The 18,829-nt window shown below is 47.4% G+C and overlaps 1 protein-coding gene and 1 long non-coding RNA gene across 2 annotated transcripts in view; one reads left to right on the top strand and one right to left on the bottom strand.

Annotated features, from left to right (window-relative positions):
* Positions 1 to 1,749, bottom strand: part of SLC16A1 (solute carrier family 16 member 1) — a 33,093-nt gene extending 31,344 nt beyond the window's left edge. Inside the window, exons 1-2 of the mRNA XM_067558787.1 lie at positions 1,710 to 1,749; positions 559 to 637 (exon numbers count right to left, since the gene is read on the bottom strand). The gene's annotated coding sequence lies outside the window, so the exon portion shown is untranslated. The remainder of the gene's footprint in view (positions 1 to 558; positions 638 to 1,709) is intronic.
* On the top strand, positions 258 to 9,730 carry LOC137160286 (uncharacterized). The gene is made up of 4 exons (XR_010921830.1): positions 258 to 812; positions 1,137 to 1,188; positions 1,745 to 1,901; positions 6,434 to 9,730. It is a non-coding gene; the product is annotated as an uncharacterized lncRNA (long non-coding RNA).
* The last annotated feature ends 9,099 nt before the right edge of the window (positions 9,731 to 18,829 follow it).

Genomic DNA, 18,829 nt, shown 5'->3' with positions numbered 1-18,829 from the left:
GAGGGGAACGAAGCAGAAATCTGCCGCCCCTTGTCAGACAGACCGCCCCGCACCCAGAGCGGCCCCCGCGCCCCTGCCCGGCCGCTGGGCCATGGGCTGCCTGGGGTCTCTGGTTTAGACCAGGAGTTCAGTCCTGCACCTGAGACACGTCTCACGGCAGAAGTTTTGTCAGAACTGACCTACTTCTAGGAGAGGTTTGGGTTTGAACAATGGGCATTTCCTGGCCAGCTCCAGTCACTTTCAGCGGTGACAGAATGGGGAACCCAGCCAGCCCTGCTGGTGTTTGATCCTTTCCTCACAGCAAGTCTAAGTGTTTCAGATACGCTGCATAGACCCCTCCAGCCTCCCAAACGGGCTCTGTGGCTTATTTAGGGGCTTCCAGACTTGGTCTTATATTGGGGGCAGTGGGCTCTGATCTGTTAACTTGTCGCTGGGCACCTTTCAGGAGACGACTCTGAGCAGTGGGAAGTGTTCCATGCCTTGTTTGAACAAAAGGCTTTAAGGGCTCTTTGTTTTTAATAATTTAACAGCAGCCTCTTATGAATGCATAAATGTTACCTCTCAGCAAATAAAGCACTTCATGTGTTCTTTTGGAGTTGCACCCTGTGCAGAAATGGACCAGAACAGGCTTGTGTACCTAGAAGGAAGGAAGATTAATGCTTTCATAACCTCATCAGAATCAGCACACCTCATTCCCTGGGATGCTCCTCAAACTGCTATATTAGTATCTGACTACATCCCTCACTGTTAATGGCATAGGACGTTTTAGCTGACCATGAGGCACTTTAAATGCTGTTAATTTTCCAAGCAAGGTAAGAGTATTTTTAAAATTTGTATATTACCGGCAACTTGCTGGGCACTTTATAGACATGTAAAAGACAAGGTCTCTGCTTACTGCCCAAGTAAAAAAACAGAGGGAAATGGGAGAGAGAGAGAAAATAAAATGCATAGATGAGCAACAAGTGAGGCACTCATCATGTTTTTCTGCCATTTCTTCTCTACTTGAAAGATTAGATTATGAAGTATCTTGCACCAAAATGCAGCTCATGCATGTTGCTAGCGGCATAGCTCAACCCTCTCGGGTTTCTCTTTATTTACAAAGAAAAATTGACATTTGTTTTTCTTCTGATATCTAGTGAAACAGAAATCTGCTGAAATTTTTTGAAAAACAACCCCACACAAAACAAGGTAACATACATTTAAAAGCAAGAAAGTTTTGCCTCTGTGCATCAGTTTTCAGAGAGTTGGTCAGGCTGCGTCTTTGAGCTGTTTTATTGTATCAGTAATGTCTGTTCCCACCTTTTGCTCTTAGGTGCTGGAAAAACAGAAATTTCAAACTTCTATTTCACTCTCTGATTGTCCTTTGCAGTTGCTAATTTTCTAGATCGTTCAAGGCTGGGGACTTTGCTGTTAATATTAAGTTCTGTCTGCACCCAACAATAGGTGGTTAGGCATAGCACTCTCAAGCACCACACCACTCTTCCTTACAATTGAATCCCAATTCGCTTGCATATAAATTCTGTGACTTTGATCCATTCCTCCTTACAAGGGATCCCAACATGAGCTAATCCATGGCATTTCTAATAAGTGCATCAGCACAGTCTCTAAGCACTTAGGAGTCCCGTGCTTTTGTTACATGTTTTACATTCCAGCACTTGTCACTTTTCCTCTAAAAGGCTATGGTAATATTTATTTGGAATTTCACTTACAGCTTTATTTCTCGCGCTCTCTCGTTTTGTTACAGGCTTGGATTTTGGCTCCTTGCTTTGCTCCGCTTGTAACCTGCTCCAAGTCCTGTGTAGTCAAGATACAACTTCTGCTTTCCCCTAATGATAGGGCAGAAATTCCTGCATTCCATTAGCAAGTCTCTGTGACAACTGGGAGGAGTCACTCAAGATGGGGTGAGTGTTTTAACTCTCTTTCTGGAACACATAGACGAAAAAACCTTAATTAGCAATTTTGCTCTTGAGGCATATTTTCCCACCTGATGGCCTCTTGAATCTTTCCACAGTTTAGATGAGGATATTGATAGCAAATAGAAGGTATGAGATTTCCAATGATTGTGTTGTAATATTCTGAAGTGGTGTCAGTAACAGATGTAAGAATGTTTATTATAATTTTTAACCTGATTGTGCCTCTTTGTGGTTTCACCTCCATTCATGATTTCTGCATATCACAGCACACAACTCATCCTTGATGGGTGACTTTGCCAGCTGGTAATATTATATGTATTTAAGGATGTGAGGCACGCTAGAATTCTTGTAAAGCCAAAAATGTGGTTTTAAGATGAGATGTCTTAATTATCCAACATAATTCATTTCATGGATACAAAAGGTTTTTTAAAAATCAATTATTTTAAAGAAAAATAGAAGTTGTAGTGGAAAAGGTGGTTTTGAAAAATTGTATAGTCAGTTTTTGGACCACACTGATTCATTATGAAATGTATTCAAGAAATCAAATAACCAATCTCAGTCAGGTTTATTAATATGGTACAGGGAAAAGGTTGTATACAATATCAATCTCTGTGGAGCTGTCTCATAGAGCAATGTTACATTCACCCACACATGAAGTGTGCTCCCCCAACTTACATATTTCGGATGGTATTATTTATATAATGATTTTACAAGTTACACCTCTCTTTACACATCACTAAAATTCAACCCATCAGTTTGTCCCAGTTCCCTAATTTGTTCTTCTGTTCCTTCCTTATCTTTGTTTCGGATACTAGCATTGCAGGTACTGGTCCATGACATTACCACGCTAGCTTGTACTAAGACATAGGACAAATGATTTTTGACAAGTTTCCTATCCGCTTATGCCAAATGCTTGCTTCAGCAAATGCAAGGAGTTATGGGTTACTTAGCATAAGTGAACAGGATTATGGGATAGGCCACTTTAGGCGACATCACTGTTGCAGTGTTTGTGCTTCATGTTATTGGTGCTTAATGCATACTAACATTGATGATATATATTTATATGTTAGCCAGCATCTATGAGAGTCACGCAGGTGTAGAAAACCATATTTGGGAATATGAACTAGAGATGTGGCTGCTAATGCAAAAAAGGTCACCTACATAGGCAAGTTGTAGGCATGTAATCGTCTATATATTGCCCATACCAGTGTTGTCGGGAGTCGTAATTAGCATTTATCATTATGTCATAGTCATATAGTGCCATACATTTACACTGCACTTTAAAGAGTTCACTGTAGAATCCCTGCTCCAAAAGAGATTACAGTCAAAGAGCCTTGTCCTGCCAGGGCCTAAGGTGCCTCATGCTGAGCATGTAACAACTCCATGGGAGCGGAGGATGGTCAGCCCATTTCAGACTGAGCTGCACCTATTTGAATTTCTGCATTCATGTAGCAACTTGCTGTTGCTATGAACCCCCTTTGAGTGGGGAATGCAGCAAAAGGTCTTCATTTAAAAGATATCGGACATTCTACAACCTGACTACAGTACTTTCATACTCCGGAAAATTGCTTACTGCCGCTGCCCTGAGCGGGTAATTTTACTGTCAGGCACCTGGTGAAGTGCACTATGTGGGCACCGTTCCCTTATGCATTGATGATTACTCCAGAGTGATAGATTGGCCTGGACTGGAATCTGTCACAAGTAACAACCGCTCTTTGTGCCCTATCCACGTCCCTCCACAGCCATACATGTGCATATTATTGAATGCAAATATGAAGCTGTTCAGTCTGGCAGTCAGAGAGAATGTTTCCAAAGCAGCCTGTGGCTGGGTGTGTGCTGGTTGTTTTGGATTAGCCTAATGAAGTTTGCATCCCTATAGTGCTACTAAATAATCAGTATAATATGATTGCCAGCAAGCAGGAATGATAAGAAAGCCAACACTTGATGTTTTCATAGCTTTATGTATCAGTGGGCTTTGCGTACCCCATTATGGTAACTGCCTGTTGCACCAAGGCATGAAACAGCCCTTATTTCTTGTGTACTTATTGGGACCTGTCACAAATATTGGGAGAGAGCTAATTCTCATAAACACTTCTTTTCATGCATGTTGCTTACCTTCTGACAACCTGGAGCTATTCTGGGGGAACACAGTGAGATGAACTGAGATAATTGTTTCATGGGTTAAGTTGTTAATGGTTGATAATTTGCTTTAGATGAAAGAGAAATATGGTTCAGTCTGACTTAGAGCACTGAAAAAAAAACTCACAGTAAAGCAGTTACACTCAACAGATGGAAAATGGAGCAGCTGCCAAAAGAGGTCAAGTCCCTTTCACATCAAAGGAAACCACTGTCCCCCATCACTGCAGCAGGCTCACTTAAGGTGCACTCTGTACATGTCAAGGCACTTAATAGGCCTCATAAAAGAAAACAGTACCATGCACCCTGAATAAAAACAGACTAGAGATAACAATTCCACTCACCCCCTTCTAAAATGACACTTAACATACACCTAAGAGCTAGCAGGTTGAACAGACTTTTTAAACATCTACGTGGGTTAAAAAAATAGGGACAGTTTTCATCCTAGTCCACAGCACAGCTTTTTGCCTAGAAAATAAGGTGTGTGATAGCTCGAAAAGGAAACACTCTGAGCTTATCAAGACATCACTTCCCTTGATATGTCTGTGGTACCTTTCATCCTGAAAAAGTGACACCAGAGGTTCTGTATGCGTACAGGCCGTGGGTTCTGTTTCCAGCTCTGGCACTGCGCTCCTGGGTGACCATGGGCAAGTCACTCCTCTGCTCTGTGCCTTTGTTTCCGCTCCCACCCTTTGTCTTTTCTGTCTAGACTGTAAGCTCCTTTGGGTAGGCACTGTGTGTGTGCGTGCGTGTGTGTGCGCGCGTGCACAGTGTCTAGTACAATGAGGTCTCAATCTCCTTCCCTAATACCGATAGTAAATGTTGTGCTGTGAAATAATATGGTCTAGTGAATGGACCGCTGACTGGAGTTGAGACCTGGGTTCTGTTCTTGGCTCTGACACTGGCCTGTTGGCTGTACGTGGGCAAGTCACTTCATCGCACTATGCCTCAGCTTCCCCAGCTATAGAATCGGGATAAAGTTGCAAAGCACTTTGAGATCTGCTAATGAAAAGTGATACAGAAGAGCTAGCTATTACTTTTATTAATGATCATAATGGGAAGCCAGTCCTCCTTCACTGAGATGCAACTACTTCTGGGGTGGAATTCAGTCAGCCCCAAGGACAATACACAACGGGTTAGAACAGGAAGTATAGCTCTCATATACAAATGAAAATGGAGAGGGATAAAGATAGACAAGAATATATTTACCCAAGTTGAAATTTGAGCAGGATACCAGGGCTAACAGCTCTGGAAAATGCCAATGGAATCTTCAATGAGCACAAATGGCCAGGGCCTTGGTTTTACGTCTCCTCTGAAAGACTGATTCATTTTAATCCCTTAAGGAGTTTTTGCTTGGAAGGGGAAGCAGGGCATTGGGAGACAAAACTGTACATTTAGTGTAACTGCGTAAGCAGCCTCACCTTCCTTCTTATTAGCTGCAGTTGTGCTGCACATTCATCAAGTTTTAAGGGGGTACAGCCAAACTCTTCTGCTCCCCAGATGAGGGTGAGGTGCTTGCAGAGGAGTTCCAATCCAGGCGTTTGGTATCCCCATTGTAAATACTAAAAGACCTCTCTCTACTAATCCAACCCTAATTACTGGCTTTACTTTTCATTGCGATTAATGTCTACAGCAGGTGTAAGTCTAGAACATACATTTATCTTGAATTCCCAGACCCTACCCATTAAGGGATATGACTTGTAATACAAAACTAGGATGCACTGGAAAGCTCATGGGAAAATCTGTTCTTGTGAGATAGCCATCCCAATTTCCTAACCAGAGAGTTCAGAAAAAGAGTAGGATCTGGTCCATGAGCTGATTATAGCTCAACTGCTAAGTAATAATGACCACAATACAATGTAATTAAATTTAACATCCGTAAGGGGGGGGATACTAAAGAAATCCATCACAGTAGCATTTCATTTCCAAAAGAGGGAACACCACAAAAATGAGGAGGCTAATGAAACAGGAATTAAAAGGAGCAGTCGCAAGAGTGAAATGCCTGCAAGCTGCATGGAAATCTTTTAAAAACAATGTAATAGAGGCTCAAACTAGGCAAACCAGGTCTTGGAGAGATTTTATCTCCACAAAATAGCCTTGGGTCAAGCCTGGCAGGGCAGTGTGTATGTGAGATGCTTGTCCTGCTGATGTGCCATGGATCTTCTCTCTCTCTCTCTCTCACACACACACACACACACACACACACACACACCCCCCTTTAGTCACCAGGCCTGCCACCTTTCACCAGCACACAGCTACACGCGATTTTATTCCGTGCTGATTCAGTTATCCACAAATATGCACATTAGCTCATTAATGAAATTGCATTAAATAGTCACATGATAGCATATAAGTGTCCCTAATTTTCTTTTCCCCCAAAAAAGGTGAGAACCCGAGGAGAGGATGAAAGACCCATCATCGGGGCCAGGGATGAGAAAAGGAAGCTGGCAGCAATGGTGACAAGAGAAAAGAGAAGAAGTGAGGAGGGAAACAGGGATGAAGAGAGCGGGAATTGGCAGCTGAGGAGAGCTAGGAAGTGGGTTTGTTGTGGAACACTCAGTACCACAATCAGGGCTGCTGCTTCCCCCAGGCATACAGCCTGCCAAAGCTGCTCTGCAGGAGACCTGCCTTCCTGTGGCTTTTCTTGCAGAATGGGAAGAAACTCCTTGCCATTAGCTGCTCCAGCTCCATCTCACACAGTCCTGCAGTGGGACAGGGCCTGACATCCCTGAGATGAGCTGCAAGACACAGAGGAAATGGAATGTAGTTATTTTTCTCTCTTCTCCAGTTGACTTCCCAGCCCTTCAGTTCACTCCCCACCCCCCACCCCAGCATTTGACTTGCCCAGCAGCAGGCAGGTGTGGCCTAGGAATGAGGAACAGGGCTGGAAATGCTGCATTGACTTGGGCCAAAATGGCAAACTGCAGAACAATACACAGAGGCTGGAATGTATCATGAACTGAGAAAACGGATGGATACACGTGGAAGGGCAGTTCTGCTGACTCAGATCACAGACTCCTGAGCAAAGGGCAAAGGCTCCTGTCACCAGGGCCAGAACACTTTCCAGTGAAGCAGAAAGAGTGCCCACATAGCAAACCATCCTATGGGTGCTTCTAGTCAGAAAACCAGTCCGTTTAGGGGGAAGTGCCCTACCTGCATTCATCAGTGGGGATTCAGCTTGATCTCCAGTCGGCCATCTGGGTGCAGCCAGACTGCAATTGCCACAGCAGCCTTTTCATTGGCTTTCTTCTGGGTCAGTGAGACCAAGGGTGAGTCTTCGGTGTGGACGCTCAAACTGCAGAACGTGGGGTGGGACAGTGATTCTCTCTGGCTCACGGTCCATGTCAAAACCTGATCAAATTGGGGTGAGCAAGGTTGTAGCTCTACACCATTCTGGGGAGGGGGAGTTGTGTCCTGTACGGGCACTGCAGGCATGCCTGGCTCAATGGCCACCCGAGGAGGGTTTCCAGCTCCTGCACGGGGAGCATTACTTACTACTCCCACACTTCCCGTGCAGGGGCTGCAGTTGGGTCTGAGTGCACCACAAGTCCAGACCAGAGGACACTGGCGATCTAGGCACTGAGGCCTACGTACAGCTGCTTGACAGGAGGCCAGCACAGGTGGTGGGCCATACGCGCCACAGGTTTTAACCATGTCTGCTTCCTTCCCCATGACATGGACTGCAGCATGTCTACACCTGAGGTCATGGAGGGGCAGGCACGGCCCTGTGCGCGTGTAATTCAGCAAGACACTCACCGTGGGCCTCAGGTGGGATGTGATTTTGTCTTGGCATGGCAAGCAGTGGGACCGGTGCAGGAACTCACTCATTTAGGTTTCAGACCCACAAAGGTAAGATAGGGGGCATCCCACGGGTGTCTCCTTATGTGATGGGGGCGATGGATCTAACCCACCGGGGGAAATGTGAACCAGGGATCGGGACACTGCCCTGGGGAGACTGCCCCCTCCCCCCCCAGGCTTTAAGGTGATGCTGGTGGGGGGGTTGAGGTCCCCTCACCTCAAAAGGATGCTAGTGGACAGGTGGAGGCACCCAGAAAACCTCCTCGTGTGATGATTGGCTTTGCCTGGGGTGGGAGCACCTGAAGAAGTGGCAAGGGATCAATGGGGTGCTAGGGACTGGTTTGGGCTTTCCCCCACTGGGAACCTTAGATGTAATTTGACTGATAAAGTTGCAGCCTGGCTAAAACCTATCCCCGGTGTCCTTGCCTTCTTCTGGACTGTAAGCACAGCAAAGAAAATCACTGAATGCAAGGGAAAATCCCTAACTACATTTATCTGTGGGGATACAGATAAATATTTAAATCTCAGGAAAAAATGGGTATTTGGAAAGCACATTTTGTGTTAACCCCTACCTGCCAGGCTGGTGTACTAGCCAACTCTCCTGTAGTGTGCTATTAACATGTGAGCACGGGGAGAGGGAGGTGCAGCTCATAGAACTCCACAGACAGAGATCTAACCCATCAAATTCCACAGCCAACGCTGGACACATCCCTTGCACGGCCATGAAGCAATCCTCTCCCTTAACGCCATCCATTTCCCTGTCTCCCCTGGCAGGCAGATGGAACAAAGAACCAAAACCAGCAGAGCACTTAGAAAAACAAACCCTTCCCACTATTTGCTCTGAAGCATGTACGTTTCTGTTGGCCTGGGGATGCTGAAGGATTATTTTGCTGAAGTATCTCTAAACCTCAAGCCTGCCAGACAGGCTTGGCTGGGAGCTGGGGTTTCCTGACAGCCTGGGTCACGCTAGTCGAGGAGTCTGCTCTTCCTGCCTGTTTGGGGTGATCCTGATTTCCAGCACCATGGGGGTGAATGAAGGTGTCTCAGTTGACAGGTATTGTGAGAACGAAGCCCTCTGCAAAGCAGGCTGCACCTGTAGATCCAGGCAGCCCAGTGCAACTTACAGTCAGTAGGCACGAGCTGTGCTGTAGATGTGCACAATTGTGTTAATTTCACTTGGTCCCTTTCTCAAGAGCAGAGATTGGCGGTGAGGGGAAACGGACTGTCAGAGGCTCTGCTCAGCAGCTCTCATTGAAACATGCTCCCTGGCAAGGAGTACACAGCGGGCCATGCACTCCAATACATATTTACTGGAAACAGAAATAAACCTCACCTCATGTGGACATGGCAAGCCAGAGTCTCCCTCCACACCTTATTTTTCTGTTGCCATTCTAAATTTTTCACACATTGCACTGTGTGTCTGCAAAGCACAACAACAAAGAGAAAGCAGCAGCAGCAGCAAGGTCTGCGAGGAGGGGATACATGGGACTGCAGAGCAGAGGAAGTTAAAGGGGAGCCCATGGCATTGTGGAGGTTGCAACGTGATCCCAGCTGATCAACTCAGGTCACTTGCCTGGATGAACACAGGGCCAGATCCAGCACCCACCAAAGTAAATGGAAGGACTCCTACTAGGCAACATCTTGGCTGCACTGAACTCAGCGGGCAGTGGATCAGGCCAGTAGTGAATCAGGCAGTTTCCTGGAGGCAAAGCTCTTTTCTCCTAACAAGCTGTCCTGACTCCTCCATCCCCCTTGGCTGCTGCTGGGCCGGGCTGTTACACCGTCATGCGTCTCTGTCCTCAGTGCCACAGACACAAGTGTTTCCTGCACACACAAGAGATGAGATTTCCAGAAGCAAGCGCTCTATGTGAATCTAATGCTGGCTCCATTGAAGAGGGTGGGAATTGTTTCCCTCAATGTGAGCATAGTTAGTCTACACTGACCTGATACTCTCTCCCCAGATGTATTATCCTTTGGAAGGCTCAGACATCCTCTTCTGGGATCATCCAGAGGCTGTGAGTACAAACACATTAAGAAGCCCATTATAACATTAGATTCATTTGGAAAAAGGGTAAATACGTATATATGCATGTTCCCACCCTGTCACGGTTTTCTGCCTTGGCCTGATGAGCTCAGAGGCCAGCAGTCCCTTGCCCTTTTTTCAGGATTTATCCTTTTCCTTAGTTATTCCCATCTAAGGTAACACCACCCGCCTGTGTGCGCATTCTTCTGGAGTAACAATACCCTGCAATAAAAACAGTAAGGGTCCTACACGAAATAAGGAAGATGTAGGAAGTGTAGCGTAATGGCCTTCCCTAGAAGGGAACCACAAAGGGGGCAGGGCAGTGGTTGGAGTCCCACAGAGCAGGATACCCTTTTACATATGCACCCTGGCCAAACCCTGCTGCTTTTTCTTACATCCCTCCCTATTTTGTCCTTTCCATTCTCTCCTCTGTGCCCTCTTGGGCTGCTGCCACACTGTGCCCGATTTCCAGAACTTCGCGTCCTAGCCCCCTCCACGCCCACAGCTCACATCTGAAACCCATGCTTTTCTGTCAGGCCTCCCAGCTGCTAGTAACATCCACTCAGCTCTCTTGACTAGTTTGTTCTCTACATGGGTGTCTTTAGATTGCAAGATTGTCAAGACAGGATCTGCATTTCTTTGTAGCGCATCTTCTGTCTGTTGGAAAGTGCAGTGTTCAGACAAGTGTACTGTAAATGATAAGATACCGTGAATGTTTACCCACACGTTTAATGAATTTGCTTCAGTTCACATTCACACTCCTTTTGTGTTCACTTTACACAAACACTCGTGTGACTAAGATTTATAGGCATGAGTATTCACAGAAAGGAAATGAGTAAATCACATGCTCAAGAATTCATTCAGGAAATGCTTGTGCATTCACAGTCAGGTGACAGACACTGTTGTTTGACCTACCTAGTCAGTCAAAGCTACTGGAATTTCAAATACTTGAGTTCTAATGAATGCGGAGATGTATTTGTGATCCAGTTATACAGTAAAAAAAATTTAAGAAAATCCCTTGAATAAATTCAGCAATTTGAGAAAATCATAAATATTCCACATGCAGAAGTGGCTTAATTTGCCTGCTCAATTATTTACTCTGAATTATCCACGCTGCTCTAATAATAGTTAATAAAATTGTCTGTTTCTGCTGTGACAAATAGACTCTTTCCTATCAATTCCCAAACCCAACTTCATACTAAACACACTCAGCTCTAATTTCTAAGAAGGAAGACCTGTTGCATCTCCCAAGATAAAGTCCTCTTCCATCCCTTAAATCCAGTTGGCTCCAAGATTAGGTCAGTGGAGGGGAGGAAATGTATTGAGTGGTACAAAAAGCTAGGGAATATTAGAGTAGGAACAGTTAATGCAAAGTCAAATATGCTGACATCATTCAGCTTTCAAATGTGTATTTGGAAGATAATTTATCATCTCAGTCCAAAGTTAACCCGCTTGAAACCTGCTGTCTGGCATTTGGTCTCCTGGCCGCTGATTGAGAGAGCAGTAAACAGCCTAAAAAGGCTGCAAACCTGTTTTCTGATTAAATGTTTTGCTGCCAAGTCCAAACAAAACAATTACTTTTGTTGGTGGAAGATCACTAGGACTTGAACAATGAAAATCATTAGCACGGCCGCTCCCTCACCCCCAAAGGAATGTGGACTTCAGGGCCCAGGATCTTAGAGTGGTCATGTCTTGCCTGCTTTCCAGGGTGAACAATGATGTAGTCTGGTAACGCGCCTATGCCAGTTCTTTTCTGAAGGGCCTTTTGCAAACTGCTCTCTGATGGCAGTAGAGGTTAGGCAGAGGGGACTCACTACTGCAGCTGGCCCTTTTCCTCAGGTTTAGGAACAGCCTGGCAAAATCTCCGCAGAGATTTTTGCCTTCCCAATTCAAACTTAGAAAACTGGGGTGGTGAGAAGAGAGAAATAGTGACATCTTGGCAATCAGGGGAACAAAGAGCCTGTTTTTCTTGCGAACACTGGAAAGTCCAGATGCTTGGATGGTAAATAGGTGGTGAGGTGCAGTGTAAACTGAGTGTTTCCTACGTAGACACTAACCAATCTTTAATCAGCGGTGGGAAGCAGCCGGGAAAGGTAGAGGAGTTGGGAAAACTGGTGTCATCTTGACTTCCACAAGGTGCAGCATAAAAACCAAATAGAACCCAGCCTGCAAAGCATTTTATCTCAAAGGATAGATGCTTCCACAGGACACTTCCACATGGGTGAAGGGAATTCAAACCATTTCCAGTTGCAGCTCAACTCAAGTCAGACTCAGCTTAACCCAGCTACCAGCTTTAACTCAAGTTTAACGTAGCTTCAGTCAGTAACTTCCTTGCTGTCTTTGCAGAAGCCGGTTCTGTTAAACTGAGTTAGAACTGGAATGCACATGCAGTGTTGCCCAGATACGGCCCAATCTTCCTCCCCAGGATGTCAGGAGGAGTTTTACTGATGTCCTCAGCAGAAGCTCCACGGACTGCATACCAGCCTGAGGCCTACCCGAGTGTTAGGCCTGACTCTCCCCTGCATTGAGACTTGCTCAGTCATTCACACCAGTGAAAGTGTGTGTAAAATGTGACTGCTTGTGTGGTACACTCACTTTGCACAAGTGGTTGTAATTACACAAGGTGCAAGATGGGGAGAGTCAGGCCCTTGGGCAAGTGTGCAGAAATCGCTGCCCTTTGCATTCGCTGCCCTGCGCTCTATTCTACACTAACATGCTGTCGCAAAAGAGGGGAAATAACCAAGCCCTCTAGCTCTGGACATGGTTATTACAGGTGGGGACTGTCACAAGAACTTGTGGGGCTAAGAACACAAACCCCTTGAGGCATCCCTCTAGGTCTAGGAGTAGACGTAAGTGGTACTTAGACTCATGGAGGTGGGGCCACCTTCATCCCCTTTGGAAGTCAGTCATTCTATGCTATTTATACAGTGCAAAAGGTGTTAAGAGCTTTAAATACATATATCTCTATCTTGCAGAAGACTCTTATCACCTGCAAAACCCACTTCAACTGCCCTTTTATCTTTCTAAATGCCCTGTAATGTCTGGCCCATCTGTCTTTATAATAGAGAAACCATGGGATAAAAAAGAGTTGATCTAATAACCAAAGGACACAGTGGGTGTTGCAATGTCCTTTCCTCACCAGCACACTAGCTCTTTACAGAGCTCCTAATACTGTCCCTTTATTGAAAACCTGAGCTGAGCTTTTGCTGTTTTGGTCTCTGCTTTTTTAATAGTCTCAAGGAAGGATCCCTGCTTCTTCAGCATTATGGAACCTCAGTAGGAATCCAGGTAACCCATATTTCTATCTGTGCTGATTCTCCTTTCACACCCCACCCTATTTAATGCTTAGTGGAGAAGCTCTCTGAGGAGATATATATGGCAGCCATCAAAACAATGATGGATTTCCAACCTTTCTATTCAGTATGGAAGTGCTATTCCCATTTCACAGACAAGACCTTTCATTAGGATTTCTTTAGCACAGTGCAGGCTCTTTCCAGTCATGCAGCCTTGTGTGTGAATAACACAGACCCCCCTGCTCTTAGCACCAATTCCCCCTTCCCACCCTGGGGGCATATCAACCCCTTCTTGTGCTTGTAGCTTTCATGGCCTAATCTGCTCTGTGGACTCCAGTGGGTGCAGTTTCTGAGATACCTGCATTCTAGCCAGGCCGGTCAGGGAGGATGGCCAGCTGCAGGCTGCTGCCTTCATTTTCAGAGCCCCGCACTCAATGGAGGGAAGCCCAGTGTGTTATTTGTTGCTTTTTCTTTAACAGTTGTATTTTTTCCCCAAGTGAATTTCATGCTAGTGAGAGGAGCCTGGGTGCAATCTGGGGACCCCCTTTCCGAGACCCCCTTTCCAGCCACAGAGCTGGGGGAGCATGGGCAGTGGCAACCCATGCCAACACACTCCGCCCACTGGCCTGCCTCACCCGTGCCCAGGAGGGGCCTCCATTAGGGATAAGATGGCAGGCCTGTCCAGTCCTTTGCCCCTCTTCTCTCAATGGGGAAGGTGCTTGCTGGGATGCAGAGCTGGACTGAGCCCACCACACAGGCCTGAGATAAAAGATGGAGTTGGATTCGAAAGGCTCCACGTCCTACTAGCCAGTCCCCACTTCCAAAGGGTTCCAGTCGCAGCCCTTTCAGCTCCAGTCACGGCCATCACTGCAGCAGCACCAGTGTGGGCCCCTGGTGCAGACGGGTAAAGCTGCTATTTGCACTGGTGCCATTCTCCCCAGCGTGAAACTGGAGTAACCCTCACCCATGCCACTGGCAGGGCTGGGCCTGCTTCTGCTCCAGTGCAGGCAGTAGCCACAGTGGGGGAGGGCCAGGATCTTATTGCTGTGACATGAAGGGTCAGCTCTGCTGCAGCTGGATGTTGAGAAATCCCCAGTGCGGGCCAGGCCTCAGGCTGTAGCACTTGTCAGAGCTTTTATCTTCCGAGATAAAGACCCTGGGGCTGAAGCAATCACCACATTTAAATGATCCCAGCTTCACAGTCTACTCATGCCGCTTCCCCTCCTTTGCGGAGCGACGCTCAGAATGCAGTCCCGGCTCTGGATCATGCTGCTTTCACCAGCAGCCCCTCTCCTTATCGGTGTTTGTGGCTGGGTTCTGCTCAGCCACATGCAAGAGACTGCCAAGAAAGGGAGTCGCATTCATGGATCTGTTTAAAGGCTCCAGATTCCTCCCTGGCTTCCCAACGGGGCTTTTCCTTTTAATTTGTTGCGGGGTGTAGACTGGTGGCACGGTCCAGCCGGGACGTCGCAACCCTTCCTCGGGCCCAGGCTTCGAGGAAGGTCACAGCGCCTTTGTCTAAGGGAAAAAAGCTCCTGGCTTATGAGTCTTGTAGCCCCAGCTCCAAGTGGAGCGGGCTGTCCTTGCAGTTGGTAGCCCCCAGCCCTCATGTAGGGCAGGGCTGGTATGGCATCCACGACCCCCAGGCGTCCCACAGATGGGGCGGGGTGGGCAAGCAGTCTATTGCCCTGGCCCACAGGCAGGGTGGGGCAGGCAAAGTAGCCTTTAGCCCTCGGCTCTCAAGCAGGGCTGGCAAGCACATGTAGTCTATAGCCCCCAACCCTCAAGCGGGTGGGCCAGGTACAGTGGTGTATAGCCCCCAGCCTTAGTCAGGCAGGGCTGGCAAAGCTCAGTGTCCTTCGGTCAGCAGGCTCAGAGGAAGCCAAGCATTCCCAGGGGGTTAGGGAAGTGGGATGCAGGCCCATCTGACTCACCTGCATCCCAGCCCAGGGCCCTATCAGTGGCAACCCAGCCCCAACACACTGACTGATTTGGCCATGGACTCAGCCACTTTCTAGTCAGCTGTCCCTGGGCTACTTCCTCCCACCCCCTTCCCAGGTACCTGAGGCCAGTCATCTCCCTCCAGCTCACTGGGGTAGACAGTGAGTAGGAGTCCTACAAGTCCCTCACCATTGACCAGCAGCAGGCCCAGAATCTCCTGCCTTTACAGTCACCTGGGAGACTAGATATCTGTATTCAAACCCCTTCAAAGGGGCAGAATGGGATTTGAACCAGGAAATCCAAGGATCTCCCACCACCAAGGTACTTCACCCAACCACTGGACTATAGAGTGATCCAAGCTTGGAGGCTGCCCCAGTTCATAGTTAAGTAAAATGGAATGGCTCCAACAAGCAAGACTGATGGCCTGTGGTCAAATGAAAGTCCAAGGCCAGGGGCGCAGGGACTTGAACTAGGTCTACCATGTGTCTTAGCCAAGTACCTACCATTGCCCTGGAAAGAGCTGCTAGTAGTTAAGTCTTACTTTGGCCCAATTAATAGTTAATTAAAGTGGAACAGCTTCAACAGGAAAGCAAGGGCAGCTCCCTGTTCAAATACTTTAGCACCACTCCCAGAGAGGGGCATTGAACCAGAGTCTTGTATTTCCTAGGCTAGTACCTTAACCCCTGCACTACAGAAAACTGCTTAAAGGAGCTGTTTTCTTTGGCCCAATTACCAGTTAATTGAAGTGGACCTTTTCAACAAGAAAGCTCCTTGGCCAATCCTTTTGTCCCAGCTGGCAAACAGGAGAAGTGACCCAAACAGCCCCGTTGAATACCCAAACCATTGTACCATCCACAGGCTTTTACAGGGAGGTTTTGCTTTGGCCCAATTACTAGTTAATTGAAGTGGAACCTTTCATTAGGAAAAACAAAGCAACTTGCTGGTTTGTCCCAACTAGCATGCAGGAGATCTGAACCAGTATGTCTTACAATCCAGGTGACTACACTAACCACTGTACCATAGAGGGCTTACTGCAGTTAGTGCCAATTAATAGATAATTAAAGTGGAAGATCAACAAGAAAGCCTTGCATTTGTCCTTGTTCAATGCAGGGAGGAATTAAACCAAGACCTTCACTAACTAACTGGATGGCAGAGTGGCCTTTCATGAACCAGTAGATGCCTTTCACCACTGCCAGGCATTTGTGTCAAAGTCTTTCTCGCCTTCCTCCACCACAGGGATGTAGGCCAGGTGGCTTTCACTGCTCTGAGGCTGTGACTCAGGGCATGGTCGTGTGCTTGCATTCCTCCTATAATCTCAGCTTCTCTCTCACCTGAAGGAGCAGATGCTCAGAGGGTCATGCCTGCATGGAGAAACGTTGACAAACCTTTCCTGAGATTTCTATCAGCAAAACCACCTGCATAGCTGGTCAGTGCCAGGTTTCCAGAAGCAGCATGGCTTGTGCCTAATTCCTTTTTACCCACTTGCTCCTGAATCAGCCCCGAAAATCCTGTGGTGCTAACAGAGTGTGGGCACAGATAGCTCCTAGTCCCATATTTCCCGTGTGCTGGGGCATGAAGCAGCCAAGCGAATAACTGGACTAGTGCTAATATTTGCCTTTGCCAAAGGTATCATTGCAAACCTAAAAGCATGGCTTGGTTTGCAGGCACTCACGTGAGCAGAGCACGTTACCGCTCCAGAGTGCAGTTTGGAGAGATCTGATCCAGCCCTAAAACAGACACAAAGACAAAGACTGGGCTCAGAATTTTCTCCATCACTCTTACATTATTCCCTAGAGTCTAGACAAATCAGGAATATTCCTGGTTATCATTGTAAATTGGCACGTGCTGCATGATACGCTCCCTGTAGGAATTAATATCTTACGCGCTAGCCCCAGTTTGTCCCCTTGTTGAAGTGGACTGTTATTGCTGACTCAGTTCAGGCCAATTTCCCTCATTCCGTGATGATCTGTGGGAATTTCTGCATAAGCCAAGGCCCGTGTATCCTGGCAATTTGCTCATGCCACTGGTTATTTAAAGCCCCCATCAGACTGCACGCCACATTCCATCCATCTCCTGAGACGGATGCTGTTATTAACATTTCTTTAATGTGTGCCGTTCCTGAACATGTTGACTTGGCTCATAAATTCACCAGGCTGCTTGTGAGAAAGTGCCGAGCAGTGATAACCCCAGCCTCCAGCCCACACCGCCAGTCTTCTGGGGGGGCATGTAAAGCAATGTGATTGGCCGGTCTCATTTTCTCCTGTAAGTTATTTCTTGAACTCAGAGTAGCTGGTTTAACAACATGTAAAGTGGTCCCAGGGGAACTGAGCTGCTGTTTTGCTTTGGATAGGGCATGTCCTGTATTCTTTTCCAGTCACACATCCAATCCTTTGAACAGTTAGTGTAGATGGGACCTAGCCACGTCTGTCACCAGATTAAATCCCTGGACAGGGCAAGGCTGTAAAGCCCAGGGAGGGAGACACAGCTGGATCCTATCTACATTACCATGGCTGATGGCCTGGTTCAGCTCAGCTTTGGACTGGAAGTGAGCAAGCCGGTTTGGCTGACCTCAGCAGCGGCAGGGTATGAACACCGAACTCCAGCCCTCCACTGAGGTCTGGAAACAGTGCACGTCCCTGTGCCACCGGTGCCAAAATGCCACAAAAGAACCTGTGATCATGAGGCCCCCCCAGACAGAGCCAGAGAGCTGAGAGAAGCTGGGAGTGTCACTGGACCCTGCAAGCCAAAGCTTAGAGCTCCGTAGGCCTGGCCCGACGCTGGTGTGAAGGTAACCCCGCTGGCATGGCTGTGCCATGCATATAGCGCAGCACCCACACAGCCTCTGCTCCTAGCACCCCACCTCTCACTGCGCTGGGGTCGGAGCTTGGAGCACGTGGGCCTGGGCAGTGACTGCCCTACTGTAGACTCTGTCTGAGAAAATAAAGCATCGCTGTCCTATTAATTATGTGAGTTACGGAGCAATTCTTTCCCAGAGTCACTTACTAGTTCACATATTAGTCCGACAGGCAGCTTAGCTAGTAGCGTAGCAACAGGGGGACCTGGTGCTCCATTCAGCTTTGCACGTTTTATTAGCCACACTGGACGCTCTCCATCTCTGCCTATTGCTCTGTATTGCTGAGTGCCTCATTAGTACAATTAATAAGCCGCTTCTGTCAGGTCAATCAAACGCCAGGCTCAAGAGCAGCAAAAGGCTTTGGCAGATCAAGTAGGGGAGATTCTGGCTAGCACTTGGATGTTGTAGGAAACCTTTCATCTCCCCCAAGGAACTGAACAGGAATGGAATTGTGGGACTGGGATTCTCTCAGGTCATGTTTATTGATCACCGGCTCGTTAGTATAATAAATCAGATCCCTTGTCACTTCGGATAAAGCCACAGGCGCACTGGACGGCACTTGGCAGGACACCTTGGTATGATTGGCGACGGTGTGGACGGCAAAGCCCCGTGGAGGATGGTGTCTTGGTCTGAGTGTGCACACACGGGTGCACACGCACAGTTGCTCTCTGTGTGCCCAGCCTGCTGGAAGACCTTGTTGGTTCATCCCAGGGCAGGCCCTTAAAGGAGTGCTGTGGTTGCTGGGCACAGCACGCTGCACGAGCACGCAGAGGTGCACAGCGATGCAGGTGCACAGCAGCTTTTCTCGGACACATGCTGACGTCTCCTGAGCACCAAACCAACTCCACCAGCTCCGCAGACCCAGCCCCAA

Source organism: Emydura macquarii, unplaced genomic scaffold (assembly GCF_026122565.2).
Source record: "Emydura macquarii macquarii isolate MOO-44397 ecotype Brisbane River unplaced genomic scaffold, CSIRO-AGI_Emac_v2 contig_2184, whole genome shotgun sequence".
Classification (NCBI taxonomy): domain Eukaryota; kingdom Metazoa; phylum Chordata; order Testudines; family Chelidae; genus Emydura; species Emydura macquarii.
This window is presented reverse-complemented; position numbering and strand designations above follow the sequence as displayed.